The sequence below is a fragment of the Leopardus geoffroyi genome, chromosome A1 (genome assembly GCF_018350155.1).
Source record: "Leopardus geoffroyi isolate Oge1 chromosome A1, O.geoffroyi_Oge1_pat1.0, whole genome shotgun sequence".
NCBI classification, from domain to species: Eukaryota; Metazoa; Chordata; class Mammalia; order Carnivora; family Felidae; genus Leopardus; species Leopardus geoffroyi.
Genome location: NC_059326.1, coordinates 138,008,748 through 138,020,254, shown reverse-complemented (window position 1 = coordinate 138,020,254; position 11,507 = coordinate 138,008,748). Strand labels below are relative to the sequence as shown.

Genomic DNA, 11,507 nt, shown 5'->3' with positions numbered 1-11,507 from the left:
GGAGACACAGAATCCAAAGCAGATTCCAGCCTCTGCACTGTCAGCACATTGCCTGACACAGGGCTCGAACTCACGAACTGTGAGATCATGACCTGAGCTGAAGTCGGAGGCTCACTAACCCAGCCACCCAGGGGCCCCTTCCTCAACATTTTTGTATCTCAGGTTTTCCTTTTCAGTTATTTTATTGTTATTTTAAAAAAATGTTTATTTACTTTGGGGGAGGGGCAGAGAGAGGGGGACAGAGGATTGGAAGGGGGATTTTCACTGATAGGCTGACAGCAGTGAGCCCAATGTGGGGCTCGAACCCACGAACCGCAAGATCATGACCTGAGCCAAAGTCAGATGCTCAACGGACTGAGCCACCCAGGCACCCCTTATTGTTTTTTTTATTCAGGTAGAGTTGACACACAATGTTACATTAGTTTCAGGTGTACAACATAGTGATTTGACAAGTTTATATGTTACCCTCTGTTCACCACAAGTGTAGCTACCTTCTGTCCCTTTACATCACTATTACAATATCATTGACTGTATTCATTATGGTGTGCCTTTTAATCCTGTGACTTGCTCATTCTATAACTATCTCCCTCTCCCCTCTACCCATTCTGCCTACCTCTCCTCCCTCCACTCACTCTCCCCTCTGGCAATCATCATTTTGTTCTCTGTATTTATAGTTTTGATTCTGCTTTTTGTTTGTTTATTCATTTTTTTGAAGATTCCATTTATGAAAGAAATCATACGGTATTTGTCTTCCTCAGTCTTACTTAGCATCATACCCTAGGTCCTTCCATGTCATAATTTCATCCTTTTTATGGCTGTGTAATATTCGTGTGTGTGTGTGTGTGTGTGTGTTTGTGTGTGTGTGTGTGTGTGTACACATTTTCCTTACCCATTTTTCTACTGATGGACACTTAGGTTATATCCATGTCTTGGCTATTGTAAATTATGCTGCAGTTAACATAGGGGTGCATACATCTTTTCAAGTTAGTGTTTTTGTTTTCCCTGGGTAAATACCCAATAGTGGGATTATTGGATCATAGGGTATTTCTATTTTTAATTTCCTGAGGAACCGCCATACTATTTTCCACATTGCCTGCACCAGTTTGTATTCTCACCAACAGTGCACAAGGGTTCCATTTCCTCTACGTTCTCACCAACACTTGTTTTTCGTCTTTTTGACAAGACAGGCATGAGGTAATATTTTTTGGGGATTCTGATTTGCATTCCCCTAATGATGAGTGATGTTGAGCATCGTTTCGTGTGTCTGTTGGTCATCTGTATATCTTCTTTGGGAAAATGTCTATTCAGGTCCTCTGCCCATTTTTTAATCAGATTGTTTGGGTTTTTTTGATATTCACTTATGTAAGTTTGGATAGTAACTTCTTATGTGTCATTTGCTATTACCTTCTCTCATTCTCTCAAAAAGAGTGTCTTTTTGTTTTATCGGTGGCTTTCCTTGCAGTGCAAAAGTTTTGTGTGTGTGTGTGTGTGTGTGTGTGTAGTCCCAATAGTTTATTTTTGCTTTTGTTGCTCTTGCTTCAAGAGACATATCTAGGAAAATGTTGATATGTCTGATGTCAGAGAAATTATTGCCTGTGTTTTCTTCTAGGATTTTTATGGTTTTAAGTCCCATGATGAGGTCTTTAATCCATTTTGAGCTTGATTTTGGGTATGTTATTAGAAAGTAGGCCAGTTTAATTCTTTTACTATAGCTGTCCAATATTGCCAGCACCATTTATTGAAAAGACTGTCATTTCCCCATTGTATATTCTTACCTCCTTTGTCATAGATTAATTGACCATATAATTGTAGGTTTATTTCTGGGGTCTGTGTTCTGTTCCAATAATAAATATTTTTTGCTATAAAATATTAATCAGGTGGTAGTAATATTTTTCACCCTCCTGAGTTTTACAGAACTGAAAATTTCAATGTTATCCTCCCTTATTTTCTCTGAGCATACAGTCTGTTTTGATCTCAGATCTGCTGAATACATGAAGAGAATGACATTGGCATTAAATCTGTGTCGAAAGCACAAATCATGGTTATAATTTGAGTATCATGGTTAATTTTTATTTTTTTATTATTAAAAAAAATTTAATACTTATTTTTGAGAGAGAGAGAGACAGAGTGTGAACAGGGTCGGGGCAGAGAGAGAGGGAGACACAGAATCTGAAGCAGCCCCCAGGCTCCGGGCTCCGGGCCTGTCAGCACAGAGCCCCACGTGGGTCTTGAACTCATGAACCACGAAATCACGACCTGAACCAAAGTCAGACGCTTAACTGACTGAGCTAGCCAGGTTCCCCCTGTGGCTAATTTTTAGATATTGTTCTTCACTGTTGATTCAAACAAGTGATGAGTAGGTGGTTTTATATACTGACTGTACTCACTAAAACAGAATCATGGCTTCATATTTCCATTATAAATAGCCTTTTCACATACATTATCAAGACTGAATTGAGCGTTCACTTCGTCAGTACTTACACTAAAATTAGAACAATACAGAGAAGAGTAGCATGGCCCCTCTGCAAGGATAACATGCGAATTTGTGAAGGGCTCCATATTTTCTTTAAATTTTTAAAGTTTTTTTATTATTTTTGAGAGATAAAGTGTGAGTGGGGGAGGGGCAGAGGGAGAGGAAGAGAGAGAATCTTAAGCAGGCTGCATCCTGAGTGCAGACCCCAATGTGGGACTCGATCTCCCAACCATGGGATCATGAGCTAGCTGAAATCAAGAGTTAGACGCTTAACTGACTGAGCCACCAGGTGCCTCCCCCACCCCCAATTTTTTTAAAAGACTGAATAGGAAATCTTCACAAACTATGGTCAGTTATTCCAGTTTCATTTCAACTGCAGTCCTTGGACAAATAGATTTGAACCTGTTTGCTTACCTGTAAAGGTCCTCAAAGTTGACTGTGAGTCACAATTTCTGGGAGAGCTCAAAGAAACAAATGTAGGTAGAGGGCCACGCTCACTGAAGGAGGCTGGGGCCAGGGCTTAGGCTTCTGTGTTTTTATCAAGTTTCCCCAGAAATTTGAGAACTATTGTCTTAGTATGCTTCTATAGGTTGATTGATCTTCATATATTTTATTTATTCATTTATGTGCATATATATAAACAAACATGAACTAGCTAGGAACCGTCATGTAGTGCTGAGACCTCAGAGATGACAGAAGCAGCCCTGCCCTAAAAAGTTCTCAGTTTAGTGGAAGAGACAAACTGTTAATTGCAGTGTGGTGTTCTGTGCTCTGAAACAGATGGGATGCTGAGGCAGCAGGAAGGAAGGGCATCACACTTCTCCTGGAATTGCACATCAGGGAGTATTTCGTTGGTCTGAAGGATTAGAGGAATCAACTGAGTAAGAGTGAGAGGAGAGCATTTTAGGCACAGAAGAATAAGGAGGCACAAACCACAAGGAATTTGACAAGCTAGAGTATTATTTCCCAAACCATGGGACACTTCCCTCACTAAGCAGATTTTAGTGATTTAGGTGGTTCATGGTGGATAAGTCATTACATAGTGATAGAAATCTCCTCCCAATTCTTTTCTGCATCTTTTGTAAGAAGAACATCTTTTTTTTGGCTGTCTCTAGTAAGTAACAGCTTTGTAACATTTGCTAATTTCCTTTTAAAGAAAGTAGCCTTGCGGGCACCTAGATGGCTTAGTCAATTAAGGGGCCACCTCGATTTCTGCTCATGTCATGATCTCGCAGTTCGTGAGTTCAAGCCCCACGTCAGTCTTTCTGCTGTTAGCACAGAGCTTGCTTCAGATCCTCTGTCCCTGTCTTTCTGCCCCTCCCCTGTTTGCACCATCTCTCTCTGTCTCAAAAAAAAAACATACATTAAAAAAAAAAAAAAGAGGAAAGTTGTCTTAATCTCAGAGCTTCAGCTGGCAGCATTATCTAGGTAGAATTAAACACTTATCTTTGCTATATGGCAGTTGAAGCTAACTTGCTAACTGACTTTTTGGTAGAAATACAAAGTTTCCTTTTTAAAAGAATTTTAAAAGAATTTTAAAAGAATCTATTGGAATAATTAAAATTGATCTATATAAAAAAATTAAATAGCTAGTTCATTTGTTACTTGAGTATGCCAAAAATTGTGAGGAAAGTATATGAATGAATTTTTGAAGTTTAACATGGAGGTCAGTGGCAAGAGGTAAGGCTACAAAGACAAAGCAATTATGAGGGAACCTGGAGGCAGTGCTAAGGACCTTGAGTTTTATTATAAAGTGAGTGGAGGTGTCTTGAAGATGTTAAACAAGAGAAAGTTAGACTTGGAAAAAGCCACAAAAGATAATGCCAGAGTGAAGTGAAGAGGCTGGTAAGGGGGAGAGAGGTAGAGGGAATTCACAAATAGGTTTGGCTAAAAATAATCCAGAGCTGTTCTTGATGTACTTGTCTATTCATTAAATCAGTGGAGACTTTGAAGAGGGTGAGGTTGATCACTTTAGGAGCTTTCAGCCCCATTTAGCTGATAGCTGCAGCGTGGGTATGAACCAAATGGCTAGTTTAAGAATATAAAGCATGACACTTCCACAGACTATTAGTTACAGAGGTAATATTCCGCGCTAAAATTTTTATAAGAAATTTGGAGTATAGCAAAATTACTGCTCTCTGATAATAGGTACCAAAAATATGTACCATTAAAAATCAAAACAAAAGGGGGGGTGCTTTGCTGGCTCGGTCGACCGGTAGAGCGTGTGACTTTTGATCTTGGGGTTGTTTGAGTCCCATGTTGGATATAGAGATTACTTAAAAATAAAATGTTCAAAAAATTAAAAAAAAAATCTTCTTCCATGTAATTTGAGTGAAATATTTCATATTACTGCCCACTCCCCCAACATCTGGGTGCACAACTCTTGTCAAGTCATGGTTCCCACAGAGATTGGGCCAAGAGTGAATGCCAGGGGCTCTAAACAGTGACCACGCTGGGTCATAGAACCAGATGCCAGACATCTGTCTTCTGTCAACCAGGATCAAAATGAAGTCCTATGCACTAGATGACTTAACATGTAACATATAACTTAAGCAAAGATTGCCCTGTTGCCTATTGAGCAAAATCTCAATTATAAGCCTTTCTTTCTCACCTTCTCAATAGCTGTGAAGATATGGGCCCTGGCAAAATGGCCTTGTGCGCTTGGTTGGTTTTTTGTTTTTTTCTTGATGCTGGCCTGCCTTATTTTTTCAAGTATCTTTGTATGGGGGGACTCCTGGGTGGCTCAGGAGGTTAAGTATCTGACTCTTGATTTCAGCTCAGGTCCTAAGCTCATGGTTGTGAGATCTGCCCCTCCCCCACTCACATTCATTCTCTCTCTCAAAAACCAATCAAACAATAAAAAATAAAAATCTTTTTGGGCTCTCCTTCTTTCTTTGTCCTTAGACTTTCCACAGGACCTTCTCCTTCTGAGCCTCCACAGTTGAGTTTCTGCTGACTTTTGAATTTATATCACAAATCCTGGCTCCTTATTCCCCATTCTATATTTTCAGATGCCTTTTGAATCCATTTGGTTGTCCTCAAGTGTAATGTAACCCAACTTAAATCTTCCTAGTGAATTAAATCTCTTTAAATAATCCCATTTTTGGGGCGCCTGGGTGGCGCAGTCGGTTAAGCGTCCGACTTCAGCCAGGTCACGATCTCGCGGTCCGTGAGTTCGAGCCCCGCGTCGGGCTCTGGGCTGATGGCTCAGAGCCTGGAGCCTGTTTCCGATTGTGTGTCTCCCTCTCTCTCTGCCCCTCCCCCGTTCATGCTCTGTCTCTCTCTGTCCCAAAAATAAATAAATAAACGTTGAAAAAAAAAAAATCCCATTTTTGGCTATCAGTTACTAAGGCTGATAAAATGACACACTCCAGGCTATTTGGTCTGCTGTTCAACGATTTGGGTTCACAGAAAGATGAACAATGTTAATTGATTGTGCACCCACAGAATAAAGAAGACATCTTTTGTTGCTTCCAAATTTCCCTTCCTTCCTTGGAAACCCTTTGGGAGCGGAGTTGTTGAAAATAAAAAGATCACTAAATTTCAGATTTTTGAGGATAGGACTATTAAATGGAATACTCATGAGGAATACTGAACAGCTTTAGTTGCTTGTGAATATACTAATTAGAGCCTTACAAATTCCAAAATATATTGGCTACTATACCAAAGTTCAATTTTTAAAAATTTGTATTTGGGGCGCCTGGGTAGTTCAGTTGGTTATGTGTCTGACTCTTGATTTCAGTTCAGGTCATGATTTCATGGTGGTGAGATCAAGCTCCGAGTCAGGCTCCATGCTGGGCATGGAGACTGCTTAAGATTCTCTCTCTCTCTCGCTCCCCCTCCCCCTCTCACTCTCTCTCTCTCTCCCTCTCCCCCTCCCCCTCTCTCTAACTTGTGCGCACAAGAATTTTTTTTGTATTTACATGCTTTATAATAAAATTACCAAATCAGTTTCACCTTCTGTTTATCTGTCATAAATAAACAATAGACATTTTTCAGGGAGGTCAGAGTAGAGTTTCATGTAGATTTATGTTTATGGCCTTTCAGTGTATAGTACCTTAATGGTACATACTTAATGACTGGTGAGCTGATGATAGAATGTCACATAATTTATATATATTTACATATACAGCAAACATTACAAAAAGGAAATAAAACACATTTCTTCAAATAAACACTAATTCATAATTTAACCAAGAAAATAAAAGTTGCACTAAAAATACTGCTATAAGATTAGTGTCTCAGATTCAAAATCATAACCAGCAAGAACTATAACAGTCTCCCTGAGAGTGGAGTTTGAGTAGGGAGATGTGATGGGTTAAGGCCCCAAATGGGAAAAGCAGCTTTGAATGAGAAACCAAAGAGGGGTTCCTGGACCCTGGATAGAGAGTCATGGAATTAATGAACTGGGCAGTGTTGATTTTACAAAGTGAAAACCCTTCTGGTTGCTGGTAACAGACACAGAACTCCATCTGGCTTAAGCCACAAAAGACATCAAGAACTCCAGGGGTTCCTATGATAGCTTCAGGCTTGGCTAGATCTAGGTTTTCAGGGATACCACCGAATACTGCCTCTCTCCTTTGGTTTTACTCTCTGGTAGTCTTGGCACAGGTTATGCCAAAGAGAGACTTCACAGCTCCAGGCTCGCAGCCTGGCAAATGTAACTCTTAACAGAAAAGGATCTCTTCTCAGTTCCAGCAAGAGTCCCAGGATTAACTGTGATTGGCCTGACTCAAGTGCCATGTCCACTGCTGGACAAGCCTGGGTCATCTACCACCACTGGAGCTAAGCAATGGGATTCTGTCATTAGAAGATAGACAACAACCTGAGGTGGAACAAAAGCAAGAAAGGGGACACGAGGACAAGAAACGAAGATGAATAAACTAATTTCAAATTTTGGCTGAGATTCATCCTGGCAAACCAACAGCAAAATGTTTTCATGCCAAAAAGCCTACGATGCCTTTAATTCACAGTTTCTCAACTTTTAAAAAATTATTCAGGCATGTTTTTGCCTAATCACCTGCCCATGAGATTTTAAACACCACAGACACTGTATGCTTATTTACTATATGCATATTTGTGCTTTATATATAAGAAGAGTAAGTATAAAGCTGACTATTTAATGCAGGGTTAAGAACAACAAAATAAAATTTTAAGTTAAAATTTTAGTTAAATTGATAATCAGGGGCGCGTGGCTGGCTCAGTTGGTAGAGCATGTGACTCTTGATCTCAGGGTTGTAAGTTCGAGCCCTATGTTGGGTGAAGAGATTTAAAAATAAAATCTTAAAAAAAGAAAAAGCTATCAGCATTTAACTTTATAACTATATTTGCTGAGTAACTTTTAATATAGTTTACTTAGAAACTGTAATGTATCAAATCAATATACATATTAGCAATTTTAGAAGTATATAATAATAGCAATGTAATCAATTTAAAAAGAAATCATTCAAAATGGTTATTTTTTTCAGCAAAACAGTAACAATTGAAGAAAATTAAATTTCCTAAGTATTAAGTTTTGCTTGATATGAGAAAATGTCTTTTAACTAGATGCTAGATGCTTACTCAAATATTGTTGACACTTCTTTTCAGCCCTTGGCATAGTGAATGATGATTGACTAACTTTTGTAGGATTAAATAGTAAAATACAAGCCATTAAAAAATTTTTTTAATGTTTATTTCTTTTTGAGAGAGAGTGAGACAGCATGAGTGGAGGAAGGGCAGGGAGAGAGGGAGACACAGAATCTGAAGCAGGCTTCTGGCTCTGAGCTGTCAGCAGAGTGCCTGATGTGGGGCTGGAACTCATGAACTGTGAGATCATGACCTGAGCTGAAGTCGGACGCTTAGCCCACTGAGCCACCCAAGCGCCCCAAAATACAAGCCGTTTTTTAAAAAAAATACAAGCCTTGGGGCGCCTGGGTGGCGCAGTCGGTTAAGCGTCCGACTTCAGCCAGGTCACGATCTCACCATCCGTGAGTTCGAGCCCCGCGTCGGACTCTGGGCTGATGGCTCAGAGCCTGGAGCCTGTTTCCGATTCTGTGTCTCCCTCTCTCTCTGCCCCTCCCCCGTTCATGCTCTGTCTCTCTCTGTTCCAAAAATGAATAAACGTTGAAAAAAAAATTAAAAAAAAAAAATACAAGCCTTTTTTTTTTTTTTAACTTCCCAAGGCCCAAGTCACACACTAGCACTGAGCTTCCAACATAGACAACATCCTCAAGGCAGCCAATGGCAGCCAACAGTACAGCAGGCCACCACTCACAATATGACTTTGAGATTGAGCAGTTGAGAGAAAGTCTTCAAATCACAGCCCCCTATTCACCATGTAGTACTGATCTGGCATCCATTTGTGTATCTTCCAAGTTAATGCCTATGTTGCACACGTGATGCCCAATAAAGCTCAACAAGAGAAATTATATACTAAGGAATAAGATTTTCTTGGAACTACTGGGAGGAAAGAGAGGGAGGGAGGAAAAGAAAAAGAGGGAGGGGAGAGGAAGGGAGATGGTGTCTGAAGAACTTGCCTTGTGTGGAGCAAAAAGAGTCCCCTCATTTTCCTAACCCAGGAAACCCCAATAGACCCTTTGAGAATCAAAAAAAAAAAAAAAATGTTTTTTCTTGAGTAGGGTGGAGCTTTGAAAGGCCTGAAACCCTTGTAATCCCATACTTTGCACAGTACGTCTCTTTTTTTTTTTTTTTTAATTTTTTTTTTTCAACGTTTATTTATTTTTGGGACAGAGAGAGACAGAGCATGAACGGGGGAGGGGCAGAGAGAGAGGGAGACACAATCGGAAACAGGCTCCAGGCTCTGAGCCATCAGCCCAGAGCCCGAAGCGGGGCTCGAACTCACAGACCGCGAGATCGTGACCTGGCTGAAGTCGGAGGCTTAACCGACTGCGCCACCCAGGCGCCCCCACAGTACGTCTCTTGAGGGCACTATCACTCCCACTGGGAGTGGATATGCTAACAGGTAGCCTAAAAAGCAACTTTCTCCCCCTCACGTTGAGGTGAACTCTATCTTCCAGTGAAGTTTACTAATTGGTTCCGATGTTTCCCTACCAAACAGACTTAATCTTTTTTATAACAGATCCTCAAATATTTGATAACTGAAATTTTATTCCTTCTATACTGACTAGTTTCTCTAGGCTTTTCCTTTCTGAGGCTAAACGTAACCACAGGTTCCTTGAACTGCCATTCATTTGACTCAGTTCCCCTATTGCACACACATTCTTTAGGGGCAGGCCCTACGTCTTGTCTGGTTGCCCTATTTGGATCCACTCCAATTTGTTGTTAAACTTAGGTGTCTATCTGAACATGGTATCTGAGCCCAAATCGAGGAAGGCGATCTCTTCGCCTGTTTTGGATGGTGTTCGCCTATTAGCAGAGTCACCAGGGCAGCCTGACTAGCTTGCTGATACCTATTGAGTAATAAACGGAAATCCCTAAGCCTTTCTTCACAGGTCCTGTTGGTAGGTTGAGTTCTTCCTCCATCCAGTTCTAGTTTTCTGAGACTTACGTGTGATTTTCATTCACACCTATTACATGTCCTCTTGGGCTCTTCCACTTGTTCCTTCATGTTGAGACATTTGAAGATCCTGATTCTATTATCCAGTTCATTCATGCATCCCATCCATTCATTCATTACTTACACTTGCTTTTCTGAAGATACTTTCATAAAAGTAAGAACAGAAACAAAAGTCCCTATGAGGTAAAAAGAAGAAAAGTTTCCAGTTCCTAGAGTTAATATGAGTGCTGAGACTGAGCACATGAAGTTCACAGCTAAGCTTTGTCCCCAAGAGGCTGTGTTCCTCCTTCATATGTCTCCTGTTGCAGGGAGAGAACGGATGTAAAAGGGTCATCTCAGGAATTCCTGTATAATGGCTTTTTCAAAATAAATCTCCTTGGCACCTGAGATCTAATCACCTACTGGTGTCCGTGTGCATTGGAAATTGTAGATGTTAGTGGAGTAACAATCTTGTAGAAGTTAAAAACAGCGTCCTTTTGAAGCCCATTATACATAAAGTATTTTATCATTCTGGCCATGTTAACATATGTTAACAATGTGACATCAAACACTGAGTCAATCAACAGTATAATTCGGGGGGGAAAAAAGACCTTGCTACTGATACTCTCTATAATGAAGGCAAAAGAGTGTTTCTGACTTGAATTATTTGGACGTTTAGCCCAGTTCTCCACTCAGAGAATGGACCTGGCTTATGAGAGTTAATTCATACCATTTGGAGGTTGAAACAGTTATAAAGCTGCTTTGGAATGTCCTAAATTGTGCCTAAGAGACCTGTTTTTGACAGATGTGTTCATGTAGTCCAGTCAATTGGCATATGGAATTTTTATGTACAAGCTATGCAAAAGTTTCAACATGTAACATTTATTAGTGCTTCCCCTGGCACAGAGAGACAGATGGTATACACATTACTTGCAGAAGCAGGCTTTGCAGTGGCTTACAAGCCTGACTTTGCTCAGTTACCTAGGTCACTTAACTGCCACCACCCCCACCTCCCCACCCCCCATCAACACACACATGCATGAGAGGCCAAACCTTCCCTCCTCTGACCCTAGAATTTGCTATAGTAATTCTCTCCCAATTGCTTGACTTAATATTTCTCCTTCCCCTTCCTTGGCCCAGATCCCCACCTCCTCTGTCTTTTCATTCCCTCCAGCTGGTCCATGCTGAGGTAAGGAAGAACACTCCCCCACAGCTGTTCTCAGCCCCCACCCATCCCTAATGTTAGTCTTGGCAGCATCCAGCCCGTTTCCCCCACATTAACCCCAAGCTCCTCCTCCCTTTAAGTCTCAGCTGCAGTAATGAAATGCCCAGTTGCAAGAGCTGCAGATTAATCTTCTGTCCCAGTTCTTCTTTTTTTTCTTTCTTCTTTTTTAATGTTTATTTTTGAGAGAAAGAGAGTGGGAGCAGGGAAGTGGCAGAGAGAGAGAGTGAGGGAGAGATTCCCAAGCAGGCTCCCCACTGCCAGCACAGCCCAATGTGCAGCTCAAACTCACCGACCAGGAGATCATGACCTGA

General features: G+C 40.7%; 1 non-coding gene across 1 annotated transcript; it reads left to right on the top strand.

Annotated features, from left to right (window-relative positions):
- The first annotated feature begins 2,460 nt into the window (after window positions 1-2,460).
- On the top strand, window positions 2,461-2,565 carry LOC123581620. Its single transcript, XR_006703870.1, has one exon. It is a non-coding gene; the product is annotated as a U6 spliceosomal RNA (small nuclear RNA).
- Window positions 2,566-11,507: the final 8,942 nt, after the last annotated feature.